The sequence below is a fragment of the Clarias gariepinus genome, chromosome 9, assembly GCF_024256425.1.
Source record: "Clarias gariepinus isolate MV-2021 ecotype Netherlands chromosome 9, CGAR_prim_01v2, whole genome shotgun sequence".
NCBI classification, from domain to species: Eukaryota; Metazoa; Chordata; class Actinopteri; order Siluriformes; family Clariidae; genus Clarias; species Clarias gariepinus.
In genome coordinates, this window is record NC_071108.1 from 20,391,562 (window position 1) to 20,414,572 (window position 23,011).

At 37.7% G+C, this 23,011-nt stretch overlaps 1 protein-coding gene across 2 annotated transcripts in view; it reads right to left on the bottom strand.

Moving 5' to 3' along the window:
* upb1 (ureidopropionase, beta) overlaps window positions 1-23,011 on the bottom strand; it is a 193,407-nt gene that overhangs the window by 169,534 nt on the left and 862 nt on the right. The window lies entirely within an intron of this gene.

Sequence of the window (23,011 nt, forward strand, 5' to 3'; positions counted from 1 at the left end):
AAGACAGTAAGTGAAACCTTTCCTGCTCCAGAGCTGTAAAAGGCGGAGGACAGAGGCTTCGAGGAAGACTGGGTGCATGGTCAAGAATGAAAATAGTTCGGGTGAGGATGCAGAATAGCTCTGACTAGCCCAGAGGCAAAGTCTAGGCAGGACGGGAGGCTTGCAGATCTCCAGTTCTCTTAAAAGAAGTAACTATAAGAAAAAACATCTTAAGGGTCAGAAGCCAGACAGGCGCTGACTCTAGTGATTTGGAAGATGTGTCAACCAGACCCCATCAGTCAGAACATGACAAGCCGAAATAGCAGCTACGTACATTCTGAGGGTACTAGGGCATAAGCTAGAGGACAACTTTTTTTGCAGAACTCCAGCACTGAAACAATTCAGCAGTGGACTGGGTCTACATGTTTCGCCATGCACTACTTCCGAATACCCTCACCTTAAGGGCATAAGTTCCTCTTGTGCCGGAAGGTTCCAAGGCTCCCAACTTTATATGCACTGGAATGTAAATCACCTTGAGAGACAGGAACTCTTCCTGTGCCCAAAGCAGAACCTTGTGCGCTAGCTTATTCAAGCGACACGAGCACAGATCGCTTTGGCGATTATGTACGAGTCTACCGTAGTGTTGTCCACCCGCACTAGGACCTGGTAGCCTCAACTGCTGGAGGAGGTGTTTTAGGGCCAAAATAAAGCCATCAGTTCGGGGCAAGTGATTTGCCACGTGAGAAGATAGCCTCTCCAGCTCCTTTGGGCTGGACGGCAATCTAAGACCGCACCTCAGCCCGTGGGGGAAGCCTCTGTTATTAGCATCTCGCGATGACAAAAACGCACAGAGTGGAACCCAAAGTCAGAAGCCGGTGGTCTGAACCACATATAAAGGGTACGGAGCCCCTGCGAGCAACCCTTATCTGCCTCCGGGGATTGGACCTGAGTAAAATCCCCTTGCTTTCAGCCACAACTGAAACGATCTCATGTGCAAAAGACCCGTGGATGCAGCTGCCATGAGACCTAAAAATCTCTGAAAGTGATGAACAGTCACTTTCTGGCCTAGCTTGGTTTCCTTCAGGGTGTTAGAAATGGATTCGCCACGCGCAGGAGACACCTGTGCCCGCATTGCGATCAAATCCTACATGAACCCAAATATGTCTCACGAAGAGACAGGTCTGTGGCTTGGCGTAATTTCAGGAACAATGTTGAAGAGCCCCGCCAGTGCTCAAGTCAGCCAGGTCAGCCTGGTAAGCCTTCAAAACCATTGTGTCCAGAGTACCAGCCTGATCAGCTGCCTGAAAGCTTTTCCCCACCAGGGAAGATGTCAGTCTACGTGGCTTGGTGGGGAGAGTGTGTGCTTTTTTTTCAGGAAGGATGATGTCCCAGGAGAGACATAGCCAAATCCTGCTTCTGCGGCCAAATACGATTACATGCATTAGTTATCGGCAGTATCTCCTCCTTACCTGCGGAAGCGAGAGTATGTCTTTCCTATCTATTCACAATATGCGCAGAGGCGCGCTTGAGAAGTGGACGGAAAACTTCCTGATGCGGCAAAAAGAATGCGAGCCACGTGCAAAGCACTTGAAACAACGGTGTGGAAATCACGCTCTAAAAGAGCGAAGGTATGGATCTCCTAACAAACTCCACCATATCCGTGAGTTAATACTTTTAAATTTGTTTGCACACATCACACGCAATCACAATACAGTCCTGAAGACGAAAAGATCTGAGGAATGTTTCCGGTTCACTCCTATTTATAACCTGCAGGTGCACTTCATCAGATGACGTCACCTGACAGAGTTTATATAAGCCAAAAATTTGGCGTGTTTGATACACACATGCTTTACAACCAGCAAAAAGATGTTCCCATAGCGTTTTCACGCAGCATCGAGTGTAGCTTTTGAAAGGAAACTGAAAAAAGGCATCTCACAGCAACACACAGACAATAATCAGTGGAGATTGGAGGAAAAATTTATTTAGTTACGTGTGTTGTTTGTGTGGCAATTTAGAAACACAATTTACTTTCAAAAAAGCTTAAAAAAACATTATATAAGTGAAATAATGTTGCCATAATCTCTATAATACCTCTATAATGCTATGGGTGAAGCACTCTAAACTTTTCACACAGCAAAGCATCCTATGTGGTAGAATCAAATTACTTGCCAAGTTTGTTTACAATTATAACCAAATATAAAAAAAAAAAAATCACATAGAATCTTTGTATTTATAAAATCATGTTTTATTATCGTCATTATGAATTGGCACCTAGGTTTCATAATAATGTTTTCCTCGGACACTTGACTACACCATATATACCAAATATGATCTTTGTTTCAGATTATAACAGAGAAACCTAAATTTATCTTGAAGTTTTAGCATCATCAAAATTGTAAGACATTATTAGATACAATTCATCTGGTTTAGTCAGGTTTCTTAAATAGTGGTTTAGTAACTGCCAATTAAAAAAGAATTAGCCCACTGCTGGGTGAAAAGTTAACTATTTTCAACAGGGGTTGCGTCATTGCTGGTACTATCTGCTTGAGAAAATGTGTCAGTATAGAATCTAATACACAGGATGATGATGACACAATGAAACCACTGTTTTATTAGAAAAATAAACAAGAAATCTTTCTAATGACACTCGATTGAGTAACACACTAAAGGAATCACTGCTGTAAAGTAAAAATAAAACAAATTAACCTGCACTTTACCTTTGAAAAGAATTGCAACAAAGCAGTGTTTCTGTGTAGAGCAGAGAAAGAGTGTGTGTATGTCTATGAAGGCAAAAGTAGGAGTGGTGTGTGTGGCACGATGTCCGCATGCACACAGACACAAAGAGCAGCTGATACAGAGAGAGAAAATGGATTTTAACCTCTCTAATGAGACTTGCTTTTGCTTTACACACACGCTGTACTCACACGCATACAGACACAAAATAAAATATGTTTTACGCACACACACGTCACAGTATTATATTATGATGTTCGTTTTCCAAGTCAAAATGTATTAAAAATCTTTGCTCGTCTTGCGAAACACTCATGGAACCGCACGGAAATTAATTCATTCTCTTCAAGTGGAGTAAACTATTCTAGGTTCTGATATGGTTAGTACATCATTTCCATCAATAAAATTGTCTGGTTTCAAAACCTGAAATGTTTTAATATATATATATATATATATATATATATATATTAGGGCTGCAACAACTAATCGATAAAATCGATAATTATCGATAATGAAATTCGTTGTCAACGAATGCCGTTATCGATTAGTTGGGCTGCGCACGTTACTGAGAAGCGCGATCCCAAGATGCACAAATACACACAGCCGCTCGTGCAATGGAGGTTACAGAAGCGCCGGCAGGAAAAAGCGCGCGCCCCGAGTCCTCCAAGGTATGGGAGTGATTTACAATAAACGCCACTAAGAAGACGGTAACCTGCACGCTATGCAAGACCGAGCTTACATGGCATGTCATGCACGAACACTTAAAGAGAAAACGTGTTGGTGTTACGGATAGCGAAACGTCTGCAGGGTCGGTAAAAACTGTATCTCTTCATCGTGTAAAAGTTGTATAGTTTAAGTGCTTTTAGTTTAAACTGTTTGCTAACTTCGGGACAGTCGCGCTAGATCTGTTTACGTGCTACTCGCTAGCATCACATTGCGCAATCACCTCATGAACAACAGTGATTAGTTAAATGGCGCTATTTTAGATTAGCTTAATTTACACGGTGTGAATAACAGTAGAATATTACATTTAGTGATTGTTGTGATTTTCTGCGAATGAAAATAACAGTATATTTGTGACTATTAGCTTTTTGCATTTCTACAGTTTTTTTATAGTCCACTAGAAATTTAACTTGTAATTAACTGTGGTTTTACTTATGCATACATCATTTTATTATACAAAATTACATTATTTTAGCTGTTTATATCTTATCAACTGAATATATCAGTGTATTTTATATATATATATATATATATATATATATTGTATATACTGTATATATTATATACTACCTTTCATTTAAGGTTTAAAATGTCCAAATTAAACATTATTAACTCTATATGTGGCTTTTGCATTTTTTAAAGTTTATTTTTATACATACATAATACCCTGATTTATGTTTTTTTTAATAGTTATAAGCGAAATATCAAATGAAAGAAGCGGTTAGGCTTTGTCCGATTAATCGATTAATCGAAAATATAATCGCCCAACTAATCGATTATCAAAATAATCGTTAGTTGCAGCCCTAATATATATATATATATATTTTTTTTTATTTATGAAGTCCTCACTACTGCATGTTGTTGATGTGGAGATTTCTACAGTGGTCTTATTCCTGGTTAATTTTGCTGTGTAAATTATTTTTGTTATTGTCCATAAGAGTGGAGAGATATGTTGGGCAATCAACACTAAAAGCTTTTTTATAGTTTAAGATATTTTTCTTTCATGGTATTTGAAAAACTAACAATTTAATTTAATGCCATTTAACATTCTAATTTTCGTGAGAGTTTCTGCTCTCTAATTATTTTTCTTTTAACTGGAGCTACATTATCTAAGGTATAAAGAAATGTTGACTTTAAATATTTAGTCTTCTGATACTGCTTTGTACATTCACTGTACAATAATGAGTTTAAAAAACATTGGTTAAGTGTTGTTTAGACAGACGATCAAGTTCACTAGCTGACAATTTTATTTGTACAAAGAATGAATTGTTATTACTTTAAAAAAATGTTACATATAAAGACGTCAAATTTTAAATATAGAAATAACTGGGTAAATAGACTTTTATTGTGTATGTGTGTGTGTATGTGTGTGCACACATGCGCTGTGTATGTTTGTGCGTGTGTGTGTTTGTGCACGCACACAATGTTTATGGGTGTGCGTGTGTGTGAGGCTAAAGTAAGAGGAGAGGGGGAATGAGACCCTTTCGTCTCCCTGTCTTACACAGTAACCCTTCCTCCTCTCCACTTTTACACACACATTAATAGAAACACTGCCTCATCTGCAAACTTAACAAGGAACATCTCTAATGACACTTCAGTGCGCGCACACACTAACGGGATCACTGCTGTAAAGTAAAAATAAAACAAATTAACCTGCACTTTACGTTTGAAAAGAATCGCAACAGAACCTTGTTTCCGTTAGAGTGTGAGTGTTTGAAGGTGAGAGGAGAAGGAAAGGGGCACAGTGCCTAATGACGCGCACACACACACACACACACACACACACAGGCTGACAGAGAGAGAGAGAGAGAGAGAGAGAGAGAAAGGATCTTTAAACTCTCTATTGACACTTGCTTTTGCTTTTACTGTACACGCGCGTGACAGGACAACTTTTTCATACACACGGACAAACACAAAATAAAAGATGCTTTATGCGCACACACGTGGTAACAGTGTTATAGTAAATGACATGCATGCACAGATATTGATTATATCGATATATCGATTATATCGATATATAGATATGGATGTATTATATCGATATTAATTATATCTGCATTTAGACCGAGCAGGAGAGGCGACTACCCACAATTCTGCAGCGCGAGATAGAGAAAAACTATTGACTCAATACTGTACATTGGCTTGGTTCTGATCATGTGACGCTGGGCGTCAAAACAAGAAGTGCATGCATACTACATAATACTAGGTACTTGTAAACCAAGATTTGTTTGTTTTCAAGTCCAAATTTATTTTTTGTCTTGCGGAACTCTCACAAACCAGGTTACTCACAATTCCCCTGTAGAACATTAGAATAACTCACAAAATACACTCTAAAAATGCCTTGTTCTTTCTGTGAACGCATTGTTGAGTTGCTCTTGCTGGGTCAAATGATATGTAGTGAGTCATTTACAAAGAAACACCTGGTTGGGTTATTTTGACCCAGCGACTGGTTTATTTTTTATTTTCTGGTTTCTCCAAACGGCAGCCTGACAAATATTAAAAATATTACTGTCATTGTGTCACTAAGTGTAGTTTTAAAACTTGTTTAGGCAAGAATCCTTCATCAGTTATCAAAGGCAGCGTCTATTTAAAAAAATAGCTAAACGTTTTTAGAGATCTGATCTTTAGGAAATTCTCAGGCGCTCTGCGCTCATGTACTCGCACAATGCAGCCTCATCTCGAAAAAAACTTCTGGAAACTACAGCTGGCTGTGATGCCTCTGTAGTGGTTAAAGCAGCGAATGTATTTTATTTTGGGCATTTCTAACTGGCTTTCTTTGGTATAATACAGTTATACTATATCATGGCTGTGTGACTCATCCTGTACTCTGCGTTTCAGACTCTTTGGTGGAGCCTGTTAATGTTTGTTTTAAAGTTGTTGTTTTTTTATCTTTAATGTGAACTACACAAAGCAGTGTCTTTCCACCTAGGAGTTTCTCCAGCATAATGTATATCAAATTGATGAAAATGAGTCCTCACCTGTTAAATTTTTGAGGACAACAGTTTTTTTCAGCTCACATTTAATAAATATTAATAAGTGTTATTATATTGAACAAAAATATAAACGCAACACTTTTGTTTTTGCTCCCATTTTTTATGAGATGAACTCAAAGATCTGAAACATTTTCTACATACACAAAATAACCATATCTTTCAAATATTGTTCACAAATCTTAAAAATGGGAGCAAAAACAAAAGTGTTGCGTTTATATTTTTGTTCAATATATTTTTGTTTTTGTAATGTTATTTTAAAGTAAAAGAAAAAGTAATACAGTGTAACCTCAGATTGTGAATAATCCGGTTTGCGAATGTTCCGCAAGACGAGCAAAAATTTTTAATAAATTATGACAAGGAACTAAATAAAGGCGCATTCACTGAATATCACAAAGCCCCAGGTTATGGAATAGTGTGGAAGCAAATAAGCATCATAATTATTTAAGTTATATCAGCCTTTGAAAAACAAATTTTCAGATGTAATTACTGTTGAACTGTTAGTTTAAAATGTAAATACTCCTGAATTTATTAAACTGAAATAATTGACCTTAAAAAGCAAAATCTTTGAATTTCTGTCCTTTGAAATTCTTATTAGTCTATTTCAAACTGTGAAATTTTAAAGTCCTAATTTTAATCTACATTTAATTTATTATTTTAAAATTCAGCTTGGAAATACAAGGAGTAAAATTCAATACAGGAAAACCAGTCGGGCCAGAACGGAACCCATCCGTCAGTCACGTGTCCCAGCGAAGTAGTCATCTTTAAATGATGTCTTTCTAGAAGACAGAACACACCTGCAGAAAAAAGTGTTTCACCGGGATGGCAGAGGCCAGCGACCAGATCAGTGCACCTGCAGTGTGTTACACTAAGTATATATATTGTCTGATATTCCAGTCATTTTGTTATAAGATTAAACTATATTTATTCCAGTCATTTTGTGATAAAAGAGTTTCTTCAAAGTTTGGGTAAAGTTGGGCTAGTTAGCATGAGACCGAGACTGATGCCTTGTTAAAAAAATTACACAAGCACAAGTGAGAAAAAGATAAACAGTGGTGGCCAAAAGTATTAGGACAACATACTCCCTTGTATGTTGTTCTCCCTTTGAACAAAACAGGTGACATCACTAATTAGTTAGGGTCTGGTTGAAGAGTTGTGTTTATTAAAATCAGCTGCTTTAATTAATTGATGGAACACTGAGTGGCAGAACTTTTACTTTCTAAAGCAGTGGTGTCCACCTCTGCACAAAATTTTCAGGTTTAGAAGAAAATCTGTATTGTCATTATTTAAATGTACGAGATTTTCTCCCCTAATTTAAGTTTTGTCCAATTCCTCCCCATCCCACATTAAGCTTCTACCGCAGTTCTATCAGTTGGGAGGGCCGCAGACCGATCCACCGTCATAGCTCACTATGTGGGCCGGCAGGATTTACCTCTGGATTTATTTCTGGACTGCACTAGCCCGGATCTGCCTGTCGCTCTTTCACCGTCCGTTGTCAGGCCTTCTCCAATATTCAGCTACTGATCTCCTCCAGCAGTGCTGCTCCTCCATCCGGACATTGCTCTTCTTCCTCGTCGGAGATACATTGACAGTGGATCCCGTCGGAATTACCATTTCAACAACCCCAATAGAATTAAATCATTTTAGTCCACCACTTGCCGCACTCTTCAAAGTAATGGTCATTCTGTGGATCACAGCATGTTAGCCAGCCTGGCTAGGTCGGCTAACAATAACTCCTCTTGCAAACACGACAACATTGCTGCCAACTTCGGTTTGCTTAACATCCGCTTGCTTCTGAGTAAGGGACATCTCATCCAGGATCTTCTTACTGATGGTAAGTTTGACTTTATTTGCTTGACTGAAACTTGCCAACAGCCAAATGACTTCTCTCAATTGAATGAATGTACTCCTTCAGGGTTTCTTTACATCTGTCGCCCACGCCTCTCTGAGCGCGGAGATGGTCTTGCGATGGTTTACAATGAGAAACGGAAAGTTTTTCAGTTATCTGTGCCTGATTTTAGCACGTTCGAATGTTTGGTCCCATTCCCACCATTATTGCTCTAGTTTATTGCCGTCCCAAACCACATACTGATTTCATCAAACACTTTGCTGCTCTACTCACTCATCTCTCTGCTCTCTTTTCTAACATTAGATTACTGGGGGACTTTAACATCCATATGGACAATTATGATCCTTCTTCTGACTAGAGACTTTTCCTCATGCCTGTAGAGTTTCGGATCTCATCAGTATTCAGACTTTCCGACATATACAAAAGGTCATACTTTGGACTTAATCTGCTGTTCTGGCCTCACTCCCTCCAACTGTTCAGCTGATGATTTTTATGTGTCTGATCATTTTCTTCTTTCCTTTAATATTTCTCTTTGCTTTTCTGAAACCAAACCCACACGTTTAATTTCATTTCGGAAGCTTAAGGATATTAATACTGATACTTTTGTCTCATGCATTGATGATACTTTTATTTCTGATTGTTTATCCACTCCTGACGCTTTAGTTGCTCAATGTAATAATGGTTTACATAATATTCTTAATTCTCTTGCGCCAATGAAAACAATGTCGGTTTCCTTTACTTGTACTGCTCCCTGGTTTACCCCTGAAATTTATGAAAGCCAGAGGTCGTCAGCTTGAGCGTCTTTTCCGCAAAACTGGTCTTTTTGTCCATAGAGAAATGTTCAAATCCCACCTATTACATTATAAAAAATCTATTTCCAAAATTAAATCTGATTATTACTCTGGTATAATTCGTTCTAATGAAAGTAATTCCAAAACATTGTTTTCATTACTCCATAAAATCTTCAACCCCCCTGATCCCCCTCCCATATGTACTTAACTGACACTTGTAAGTCCCTAATGCTGTTTTATGAAATTTACAAAATTCACCACCTGCTTAACCCCCATTCTTTGTCTCCCTCTTTTTCCATGCATTACCAATTATTTTCTACTTTCCTCCTCCCTGATCCCTAGGTAATTTCTGACCTCATTTACAAATCCAAGCCCTCAACCTGTCAGCTGGACCATCTACCTACAGCCTTGGTTAAATCTTGCCTCTCTTCTTTGCTGCACCTTATAACTGCTGCTATTACTCCCATACTCAAAAAACCTGGTTTAGATTCCAATGATTATAATAATCTCTGCCCAATTTCTAACCTTCCCTTTATCTAAAAAATTCTTGAAAAAACTGTTGCTGCTCAATTTTACACCCACTGAATAATCTTTACAAACAATTCCAGTCTGGCTTTCATCCCCGTCACAGTACTGAAACTGCCCATGTTAAAATCACATTATGGCTGCTGACTCTGGCCTACTTACAATTCGTATTCTTCTTGATCTGACTGCAGCCTTTGATACCATTTCTCACACCATTTTCCTCACCAGATTGTCATCGATTGGCATTTTTCACACACCCTTTGACTAGTTTCACTCTTATCTCTCTGGCCACTCTCTGTTTATACATGTCAAATCATTCTGTTCTCAGCCTACCCCTGTTACTATTGGTGTTCCCCAAGGTTCTGTCCTGCCCCTTCTTTTTTTTAATTTATCTTCTCCCACTTGATAACATCTTACGTAAATATAATATTCATTTTCTTTGGTTTGCTGATGACACCCAGCTCTATCTCTCTTGCCTGTAAGGGTTAACCCCTAGAGGGCGCCAAAGCGCCCAAAGACTGGGTTTTGTTATGTTTTGTTTGTAGTTTGTTTTAGTTGGACTTCAAGTCCCAGACTGCACCTCGGTCAGGTGACGTAGGCATTCACCTGAACCGAGGGAAGTAATTAAGTTTATTATAAATAGCCTGACTGAACTTCAGTCAGGCGTCTAGCTTTTGTTGCCATTTATATGCTTTATGTCGGTGTTTGTTTTATGTGTTCTTTAATAATAAAAACCTGTGTTGAAACGCCAGCTCGCCTCCTGCAAATATGCCACGACCGCACATACACCGATTGAGGAAGCCTGACATTGCCAACCTAATTCCTCACTTCCACCCTCCTCCCTTACCAACTGCTTTTATGAAATAAAGTCTTGGTTTAGCCACAATTTTCTTAAATTAAATTCGGATAAAACAGAAATCCTTCTCATCGGCACCAAATCCTTACTATGCAAAGTCAACAGTTTTACCCTCACAATTGACAGTTCATCACTTTCCCCATCCGATCAAGTTAAGAGTTTGTGTGTGTCATCCTCGATAGCTCATTATTCTTTTAAATCTTACATTAACCATATTACTTGCTCAGCTTACTTCCATCTGCGCAATATTAATCGTCATCGCCCCTTTCTCTCCACTCATTCTACTTCTATCCTTATTCACAGTTTGGTGTCCTCTCGTATTGATTACTGCAATTCTCTTCTCTTTGGTCTTCCCCAGAAAATCCCTTCATAAGCTACAACTTGTCCAAAACTCAGCAACTCAGCAAAACCCCCTCTTTCCATTACATCACCCCTGTTCTGCAGCAACTTCACTGGCTTCCCATAAAATACAGAATTGAATTCAACATAATTTTGCTCACTTTCAAAGTAATCCATAATCTGGTCCCTCCTTATCTACTCGATCTACTTCAAATTGTCACTTTCTCTCGTTCTCTTAGATCATCCGCTTCCATTCGCTTGGTCGCACCCTCTGCCCATCTACTGTAAGTACTATGGGAAGTAGAGCATTCAGCTGCTCTGCTCCCATTCTGTGGAACTTTTTCCACCAGACATCCATAACTTAGATTCTCTCTCTCTTTAAAACCAGACTCAAAATCTATCTATTTACTAAAGCTTATTCTCTGTGAATTCACAGTTTTTTGTACATGCTTGTTTTTTCTGTCTTGTTTGGTTGTTTGTATTTCACATTTGTTTGTTGATTGTTTTTGTACAGTGTCCTTCAGTGGTCTGAAAGGTGCTTATAAATAAAATGTATTATTAGTATTATTATTATTATTAAAGGCCATAGTATCACTTTTCGGAACATTAAGAATATTGATATATTCCTTATATTCCTCTGGCCTAATGGTACACAAAGATATGCTGAGTGATCATATGTATCACTATAAGGAAGCTTTGTCTAACGCAAAATCAGACTATTATTCTAATATAATTGGAGCCAGCGAAGGAAACTCTAGATCTCTTTTTTCTGTAGTTAAGAAGGTCTCATGTCCAGCAGACAGCCTGCCTCTAAGCCTGTGTTCTACAGAACAATGCAATGATTTTATGACTTTTTTCGAGTCAAAAATTAATAAGATTCATCAGCAATTGCTTGCTAGTCATTTAGATCACGATCCCAGTTTCTTAGTCTCACAAATGACTATACACTCTACTTTTAATTCTTTTATCTTACCATCTTCAGCAGAGATATGTGATTACATACAAAGATCTAAATCTTCCACCTGTCAGCTAGACCCAATGCCTACTTGCTTAGGTAAGGCCTGTATACCATCACTGTCCTAATTTTTACAAAAATTATTAATTCCTCCCTTGCTACCGGGTACAGTAATGTACCTTCCTCTATGAAAACCGCTGTCATCACTCCCATTCTCAAGAAATTCGGGGCTGATTCATTAAATTTTGAAAATTATAGACCGATTTCTAACTTGCCATTCACTACTCAAATATTGGAAAAGTGTGTCAAAGCTCAAATCTATGAAAACCTATCCAAGAATACATTATATGAACATTTTCAATCTGGTTTTCGCTCTCATCATAGCACAGAGACGGCCTTGGTTAAAATAACTAATGACTTGTTAGTAGCAGCTGATTCTGGTCTTCTGACTATACTTGTCCTACTGATTCTTAGTGCAGCATTTGACACTATCTCGCACAAGATACTTTTGGACAGGTTAGCAGCTATAGGAATCACAGGTACCCCCCTGTCCTGGTTTAGATCTTACCTTACCGGTCATAATCAATATGTCCAAATAAAAAATTGTTTTTTCTTCGGAGTTCCTTAGGGATATGTTTTGGGGCCACTTTTATTTATGATTTACTTACTTCCCCTTGGTTTTATTTTTAGGAAATACGGTATCAATTTCCACTGCAATGCAGATGACACACAATTATATTTATCTTCTAAACCTTCTAGTTCTTCTCCTTTACTTGTCTTGAATGAATGTTCATCTGAAATTAAAGCATGGCTCTCAGGTAATTTTCTTAAAAATTTTCTTTGTCACTTAATAGTGACAAAACCGAAGTTTTACTAGTAGGTACTAAATCAACTTTGGCTAAATCTAATTGTCTTTCTTTAGTTATTGACGATACTGAAATTTACCCATCTCAACAGGTCAGGAGTCTGGGTGTCATTCTGGACAGCACACTCTCTTTTGAAGCTCATGTTAATAACATTACACGTGCCGCATATTTTTATTTGCGTAATATTATCCGTCTTCGTCCTTCGTTTTAAAAGCCCCCCCTCCCCGCCTTCTTATTTTAGATGGGTTTATATACCTGACAAGTGCTTCATCACTCCTCCTTGTTCATTAGTTTTCTCCAAGTGTTATTTAATATTCAATAGGTATATGTTAATTTGTTCAGCCTAGTACTTCCTTTACTCAACAATATTTGTATTGATTTTAAACAGGGATATAACAGGGTAAACATGTAAAGTTTCAATATACTGTAGATTCTATGACCCCCTTATAAACCCTATAGCACCCACCCCACCCCTCCCTGACTCCAAGCCAGCTTTACATGTATAAGAAAGGCTAGACGCCAGGCATCTAAAAAACAGGAGAAAAAAAAAAAAAATATATATATATATATATATATATATATATATACACACACACACACACACATACATACATATATATATATATATATATATATACACACTATATATATATATATATATATATATACACACACATACACACACATACATATACATATGGAGCTGGACGTTTTTTAGTTCTACATGCAAAAAGGGGAAAAGAAAAACAAACAGACAAACAATTAAATAAGAATGGAATCAAACTATAAATGTATATGAAAAAAGCGAAGGAAGGGCCCCCACACCTGCTGAAACTTCAAGTCTGAATAACGGTAGTAGTGAATCTGCTCCAGGGACAAACAGGACATAATATCTCTGAGCCACTGGGCGTGAGTGGGTGACATGGCATCCTTCCACTTGAATAAAATAGAACGCCTAGCCATGAGTGTCGCAAAAGATAACAGACGCTGTTTAGCAGGAGTTAGACGCTTATCTTCCTCTCCAGTGACACCAAAAAGAGCGATCAGAGGGTCTGGTTCAAGGTTGCATTTCAATATGTATGACAAGGTTTTAAAAACATCCCTCCAGAATTTTTCAAAATTCGGGCATGTCCAGTACATATGAATAAGAGACGCCTCTGCACTTTTACATTTATCACAGCAAGGATCAATGTCTGCGTAGAAACGGGAAAGTTTAAGTTTAGAGAAATGAGCCCTGTGTACAACCTTAAACTGTAATAAAGAGTGGCGGGCACATAAGGAAGTTGAGTTGACCAGTTTAAGAACTGAATTCCAAGTATCATCTGATAGTGACAAATTTAAATCATTCTCCCAAGCAGTTTTAATTTTACACAAAGGGGCGTAACTCAGACCCATCAATCCACCATAAATAGTGGATTTTAGGCCTTTACGCAACGGGGACAAACAGAGGAGATTATCTAGAATATTTGCAGCAGGAGCTTCAGGGAAATGCAAACCTATGGTCAACAAACAGATCTTTGCAAAGCTTGATGCCCTTATTGTACCATTCCTGAAACACTGAATCATGTAAAGAAGGTTGGAAGAGATGATTAAAGACGATAGGACTGGACAGAGAGAAGCCCAGAAGACCGCTGTGCTTTCTGAACTGAGCCCATACTCTCAAGGTATGCCTAACAACTGAGTTATTGATAGATTTAATTGAGAGGATGGGGAGTGCAGATCAAAGGAGTGCAGAGACAGAGAGATTTTTTACAGACTTTATCTCCATTTCCACCCAGGCAGGCCGATTAGGTTGGTTGTGAAAATATGCCCAAAAGATGACAGATCAAATGTTTGCTGCCCAGTAGTAAAAACGCAAATTAGGCAGAGCCATGCCACCATCTCTTTTAGATCTTTGAAGCATTTGTCAGAACTGAGGCAGTAGGGCTTGAATATAATAATTTAACCCAAGTGATAAACCTTAAATTTTTTTAAAGCCCTAAATAAATACTCCCATTCCACACGATCAATAGCCTTTTCAGCATCCAAAGAAAGGAAACACTCAGGGATCCCCTCTGATGGTGTGTACAGGATATCCATAAGGCGTCTAATGTTAAAATAAGAAAAACGATTTTTGACAAAACCGGTCTGGTCCACAGATATAATTGAGCGTAGAACATTCTCTAATCTACGAGCCAAGACTTTAGCAAGGATTTTAACATCCATGTTGAGAAGAGAGATTGGTCTATATGAAGAGCACTCTGTTGGGTCCTTATCCTTCTTTGCTATGAGGGTGATGCAAGCCTCATTAAATGACGCGGGCAGCTTACCTTGCTGAAAAGATTCAGATAGAACCGAAGCTAGTTGTGGTGCAAGGTATGAGGAGAATAATTTAAAAAACTCTGCAGGGAACCCGTCAGGACCCGGGGACTTGCCAGATTGCAATGATGAATTAGCTAAAATGATTTCCTCCTGTGATATGGACCCTTCTAATTTTAATTTAGAATTAGGGTACAGTGTTGGGATATCTAGTTGAGTCAGGAAATTCTCAACTGAACTATGGTCCTTTGGGAACTCATCAGAAGTATATAATCGAGAATAAAAATTCCTGAATGCATCATTAATTTTGGAATGATCGGTAGTAATGGTACCATCCTCCATCCGAATTTTTGTAATGTGTTGTTGTGCTTTACATACTCTTAACTGACTAGCTAAAAGTTTCCCAGATTTGTCACCATGAATGTAAAATTGGCTCCTACTCTTTAATAATTGACGTTCGATAACATGTGTTGAGATAAGTTCAAACTTACTTTGCAATTCTACGCGTTTTTTATACAGATCGGGGGTTTTAAATAGAGCATACTGCTGATCAATTTCGTTAATTTGGTTGATTAGATCTTTTTGCTCTTTATATGCCTTCCTTTTCATATTTGCAATGTATGAAATTATCTGTCCCCTGAGGTAGGCTTTCTGAGAATCCCAAACAGTTAGACATGACACTTCAGGTGTTTCATTTGTGTTTAAGAAAAAAACTATCTGATCTTCCATAAATTTAACAAAATCATCCTGTATCAGTAACGATGAATTAAAACGCCAATTTTTATTAATCTGAGGTAGATCGGGGATGTTTAGAGACATAAGAACCGGAGCATGATCCGATATCACAATGCTCTGATAAGCACAAGAATTAACCATTGGGATCAATTGATTATCTATAAAGAAATAATAAATTCTGGAGAAAGTATGGTGAACATGTGAGAAAAATAAATATTCTCTATTTTTTGGATTAAGGAAGCGCCATATGTCAGAAATACCAAAGCTGCAAAGATAGCACTGAAGTAGCGTGGCGGATTTACTCAGAGGTATAGGATTGGGAGATGACCTGTCAAGTAATGGATCTAAACAGCAGTTGAAGTCTCCCCCTAATATGAGAGAGTATGAGCTCAGATCTGGTAGAACAGAGAAAAAATGTTCAAAGAAGGAAACATCATCGTAATTAGGGACATATAAATTAGTCAGCACTACATTAGTATTAAATAACTTTCCTAAAACAATGATATAACGACCATATATATCCGCAATAATATTATGCTGCTCAAAAGAAATGTTTGGATTAATGAGAATTGAGACACCCCTAGCTTTGGCCTGAAAGGTCGAGTGGTAGTGCTCCCCTTCCCAACGCGACATAAGACGAAAATTATCAAAACTACGAATGTGAGTTTCTTGTAAAAATGCGATTGCAGTGTTAAGTTGTTTAAGGTGTGAGAGCACCTTCCTTCTCTTGACCAGATGGTTTAAACCCTTAACATTCCAGCTCACAAAGTTTAAAGAACTATTTATTCTCCCTGAGAGAAGATGCAGATAGATAAACATAAATAACACTGAGATGCCTAGCATTAGCCTTAAAACAAAAGTGTAAAACACAGAGCAACCTATCAAAGATACACCGTGTATCCTGACTTAACACAATACTGGCTTTGGAGAACCCCCACCCCTGCCCCACACACCCCTCCCCCACACACCCAACTGCCCCCAAACAAACAAAGATAGCTGCTAACAAACAAAGCAGCAAGCTCTTCCATCCTTCCATTTTCACCTAACCAATCTTCCTGCCGCTAACCACACTGTCTTCTGCTCCGACGCAATTTACATAAACTAAGAATTAAATATATAAATAAAACATTTCCTCACTCCAATACTGAAATCTCTCAATAGGAGAAAAACACAAAACAACCCCCCTCCCCCCACGTCACATAAAAAAAAAAAACATGTAAATTACACGTGACTAGAAATAGAGAGAATAATAATAGAAAAATAACAACAACTACACGTAAAAAGGGTACTTTCCTGAGAATTGTAGTATTAAAAAATAAAACTATAGTGCACTACGTAGTTTTCGGCAGACTGTCTATGTGTTTCTGCGCCTCTTCCACCGAGCGTAGCCACCTCTTATCCGGAGCCGTGCTGGATACAGGAGAGAAGGCCGGAGTCCATGGTTGTATAACTCAGTCATACCGTCTCTATACTCGGCTCGCTGGCTTAAAACTTCGGGAGCCTAGTCTTCCACGATACGAACCTGCTGACCGCGGTATTCCAGCCTCCCTCTCCGCCGAGCCTCCCGAACCAGAAAGTCTTTAACCTGGTACTGGTGTACACGGAGAATGACCGGCCGAGGTCTCTGACCTGAAGTGGGTTTGGATGCAGGTATGCGGTGGGCTCTGTCAATCTCAGGCGAGGATGGAAGCGTTTTACTCCCAAACACCTCGCACAAAAATTCCGAGAAGAACTCGGTAGGGAGTCCACTCTCAGTACCCTCCGGAAGACCCAGGACACGCAGGTTTTGTCTCCTGCTCCGGCCTTCTAGGTCTACGACTTTGGCCGTTAACTTAGTGTTACCTTTCCCGAAGTCTGGAGCAGATGTTTTCCAACTTACTCACCCGCTGGCTCAGGTCATCCGTAGCGAGTTCTAGTGAAGGTAAGCGCTGTCCATGGTCCTCTACTTGGGCTTGGATTTGGTCCAGTTTACTTTCTAGTAAACTAAACGAAGATTTAAAATTCAGCCGCTAACGCTTCACGGTGTTTATCTAACAGGCTGCTAACCAGAAGTTCAATTGTGGTAACTTCCAATTCCATACTTTCACTCCTCTTATCTCATATTTTATTTATTTTTTATTTATGATAAGATTCTGAGTCTGAGTCTGTCTTATTGGGCCCCCAATAATTAAACTCTTTTTTTTTTCTTTTTCAAAAATAGTTGGGTTTGTTCCTCTCTTCCAAACCAAAATATCGACCACTAGTACTGACGGCTTAATTTATCCTTCAGAGAAAGTTTTGTGTAATAATCTTTCTCTTATTTTTTTCATATTTTTTATGATCTCAAGATTCAAACAAAATTAATTAAGGTAAGGGGCAATATGATCCTTTTTTATTTTTAAAGCTTAATTACATCAGATTATACTATTTTAATTATTATTGTTATTATTGTCATTATTTGTCCTGATTTAAAAACTGATCATTAAAGTTGTCAAAATTCAAAATCATTAAAAACATCAAAATTGTTAGTTTAAATGTTATATTAGGTTATATTATTTCTTGTGAACTTTTTTGTTTTATGTCTATCTCTGCCTCCTGCCTGTGTATTTTCTGTTTACCTAATTCGAGTGTCTGGCCTGTAGGCCCTGTTTCTCTCTTCCACAGAGGCCTTCTGAGTAATTAATTTGTTTAATTTTATTGTAATTAGACAGATTCATAATCACAGTACTAAAATTACAGTTCAATTTTTTATTTTAATTAAATGTAGGTATTTGCATAAAATTTAAGCAAAGTAAACGGCAACACAATGAGCCTTTAGATTTTATCATAAGGAACACTACACTGTAAAAAATGGGACTGGGCTTAATTAACAATTATTAAATTAATATTAGTGACAAGTACATAATAAAATTTACTTACTGCATTCTAGAGTCTAATTACGCTAATTTAAACAAATGCTGATTATTTATTAATTTCAAGTACATTTTTTGTCAGCTTAAATCAGCGAGGAAAAAATGGGGAAATTTTAATTTAATTTTTCTGGCCATGACGCAACTAAAGAAATTGTTTAAAAATTTTACTCATTTAGAGAACCTAGGTTCTACAGTCATACAATTTCCACCCAAGAATTTACAGTACATCCAGACAAGGTGCCACATGCTGCAGAATATGCATTTTTCTTAAGGTGAGATTTGTTTAGTAAGTAATAAGTAGGTACAAATAATTTTGTAGCAGTTATTTTTTTACAGACAGTTGCGAAATATACTAATTTTATTGTGTGGTTAAATTCAGTTAAGTTATTTCCTCTCAGTCGGTTTTAAAGCAAAGATGTCCTCTCAGTCTGCTCTGCTTATATTTGGCTAAAAGTCGGGCTTAGCATGTTGCTTGTTAGTTCGGTGTGTGAATTTTATTACAATGTGTGTCATATAGTATGTAATATTCTTTAAAGAGGCAGCCAGGCTAGTCAATGTTTCAGAGTTTCAGTGTGAGCTTCCCCTCTTCCACTTTAACGAGTAATTAGCTCATCTCACCACTGAGTGCCTAACTGCAGCAGTTAACCATTGCTCGAGAGGTGTGTAATTAATTTCAAAATTTGCCTTTTGTGTTTTGAATTAAGCTCAATATAAAATATTCAATTAAAGGGCACACGTGTAGTAACAGAATATTGTATGTTTTTTTATGATGAATATGGCCCACGTTTGTAATAGTCTCATACTGCTGTTTGCTATGTTTAATGTTTAAATAAAAACTCTTGATGTTTCAGATGAAACATATTTGGCAGTATATTCTTTTTTGATACATGCAGTTTGTAAGTATTTGAATTTTAAGTATGGTTACTGTCCATTTTACCAGCCTCTGAAGCTGCAAAAATGTTGGAGAATGTTTATCGTGTCTGCAAATAAATGTCAATGTTACAAATGCTATTCCTGTTGTTTATATGTTAACCGGGCACAACCATTTAAGTAACTTAGAAATATTACAATTGTTTTAATGAAGTGACATCCAATTTGATTTTTAATTTAACTGTATTTAGGTGCGGTTGAAGATTTAACTACAAAAGTAAATCAGGTTCACTTCAATATTTAATTAAATGAGGTTACTGCCCTTACGTCAAACTTGCATGAAACACTAAATATTATATAGAAGCCCAGAACTTCAAACTTAAAATATATCAACTTATATGTACAAGGAAATTCTCCTATCTTACACATGAAACCCATAACCTTACTTTAAATGTTACATAAATGCAATCTTAACATTTAAACGCTTTGTAAACAGATAACAAAATAACTAGTAGTTCAGTCCATGTTTCACATTCAAACATTCAAATCATAAGTATGTTCTTCTAGTTGGACATTAACTCCAAAGCAGGGCTTATCTGTAATTCTTGAGGGGCTGTCTGGTTAGGGAATGTTCTGGACACATCCGCTGTTTACTCCAGCTTCGCATCTGACTTCAGCACTGAGTTTGACTATCAATTATTTATAATAACATAAGTGGCAGCTAAAGGTATGTTTGGATACTGTCTTCTCCTACTTTAGTTGATCACTCAGGTTTATCGATGGTAAAGTGACTGGTTGGCTTACTCCCTCTGTGTTTCCTTCTGGCCCTTTTTTTTACTTATGTTGTCATACTTATTCCTGTCAGAGGCTACGTTTACACTGTCAGATAAATCTGACCTAGTTCAGAGTTTTCTCATATGTGACACATATCCGATATATTCTATGTCCGTGTAAACAGGAAAAAAACGCATGCATTCCGATATTTCGAGATTGGTTTCAGGCCTCCTTTATATGTGGAAATAAATCAGTTATAAATCAGATATGTGCTAATGTGATTGTCGTGTAAACAGACAGATCGGATTTCCTGAGTCATTGCGTTCTGTATGTCATTAAAACTGCGACTTCTTCGCGGTTTAATGACGCAATGTTATTTTCCAGTGGAAGCGCGTGTGGAATTATAATATTGCATGTGACATGGAAAAGGAAAAGCACCCAGCGCCCCCCCCTTTAAAAAAAAATGCTTATTAGCGTTAAATAAAATTAAGAAATCAGAATTTGGTGAATGAAGCATATGCGCAGGCTGCAATTATGCTGTTTTTTTCATCTCCGTTTTAAAACCATGATGACGTTTCGCGAACTTTGCATATATCGCAGGGTGTCAAGCATACTTCACCTTCGTCTATCTTGGCTAGTGTGTAGCGCAAGAACCTCCCTTTAAGTATGCGCGATGTTTCAGATGGCATGGCAAGTGTAAACACGTGAATCGGATATGAGTCATAGTTGGAAGAAGGTGTAAACAGACGGTCAAAAAAAATCTTGCGGCTGATTTATTTTGGCTGTTGTCGTTTGGCCGCGACAGAGTTTGCGGCAGCAATAGACATTCCTGTTGAGTAACCACTGTATATAATTTGTGCAGAGTGCAAACAGGACTCTGGCTACGTTTACACTGCAGGTCTCGATGCCTGATTCTAATTTGTTGCCTATATCTATATACAGCCAAAATAAATCAGCCGCAATTTAAAGTAATTTGTGAATTGACCGCCAGGTGGCGCAAAGGGACATTTTGCAAAACAGCTGCAATTAATTTTGTTTAGACAGACTCGGTTTCTATCTGTCTATTGTTATTATTAAATAAAACAGCACAAACAACAGCTCAAGGGTTGTAAAAACATTTTTACTTTTAACGGTAAAAATGTCAATTTTGGAGTCAGTGGTCCAAGCACAACATAATAATCTTTGTATGATAAAATGACTCGTGGCATGAATCTGTAAGGGTTAACCCCTAGAGGGCGCCAAACGCCCACTGATAATGTTATATCAGTTCTTCTTCTTCTTTGTGTTTTGGCTGTTCCCTTTCAGGGGTCGCCACAGCGAATCATTTGCTTCCATCTAACCCTATCCTCTGCATCCTCTTCTCTCACACCAACTAACTTCATGTCCTCTCTCACTGTATCCATAAATCTCTTCTTTGGTCTTCCTCTAGACCTCCTGTCTGGCAGTTCCAACCTCAGCATCCTTCTACCAATATGTTCACAATCTCTCCTCTGAACATGTCCAAACCACCTCAATCTGGCCTCTCTGACTTTATCTCCAAAACATCTAACGTGGGTTGTCCCTTTGATGAACTCATTTTTGATCCTATCCATCCTTGTCACTCCCAAAGAGAACCTCAACATCTTCAGCTCTGCTACCTCCAACTCTGCCTCCTGTCTTTTCTTCAGCGCCACTGTCTCTAAGCCGTAGAGCATTGCTGGTCTCACCACTGTCCTGTACACCTTTCCTGATATAATGACATATCAATTAACTGATAATTTAGTTTCAGTTGGACTACTATTTCCCATAGGGCGCCGCGGTCAGGTGACAAGAGCACGCACCTGAAACGAGGCGAGTAATTTAAATTTATAAATAGACTGACTCTAGTGTAGTCTGGCGTCTAGTGTTAGTTGTTATGTTTATTTGTGACGGTTGTTTTCTTGTTAGAATGTTATATTAAAGATTCTTGAGTGCTCAAAGAAAAGAGCTTTTGGTTTAGATTTGCTTTTATATATCATCAATAAAGAAGGCTATATTGAAAACATCTCTGCCTCTGCATTTATGCACACACCAACAGCCGATTCGTGACAGAATGCTAAACAGGCAAAGTGGCAAAGTAGAGGTGTCTCCCCTAAATGTTTTTTGGTTGTGTCTTAGTTATGTCTCTTTGTTTCTCCTAAGTCATCTTTTAGAAAAATAGAAAAGACAAAGTCCAGCTTGTAATGAGAAAAGCACAATTCAATCTCACAAGACAGGAAAAAGCTCATGCTGAGCAACAGAATTTTGCTTGAATTTAATAAAACATTTAATGCCAGTCTTTCAGTATTTGCTTGAAGTTAAATCTGCGCCATAAGTTAAGTCTAAATGTTGAATAGAAGGGACATTATGAGCAATTTTGTGAGAGATTACCTCACAACAGCCATCACTTTTTCGGAAGATTGCAGCACTTTTGCCACCCTGGCTATACACGTCACTCAACGAAGTCAATCAACACAATAGTTTACCCTAAATACACAGAGTATGCTGAACACACAGAAGCGACCATAATTCCCCATACAAAGCACCCCAATCATCTTATTGTATAACATTTATAATTTTGCACAGCTTAAATTCAATCAATATGTTTAAGTGTTTCATAATAGATTTACAAAAATATATTTACATACTGTATATTAAAAAAAGGTCATATTAAAACTTCATATGCGCACAGATGGTGAATTTATTTATTTGCATATACAGGCAATACATATTTTACTCCATATTAAAATATATTAAATATATGTGAAAAATATGTAATATATACATTTATTTTTCAATAGATTTTAAAGTATATTTACAAATGAGTAGATTTAATTATGTAA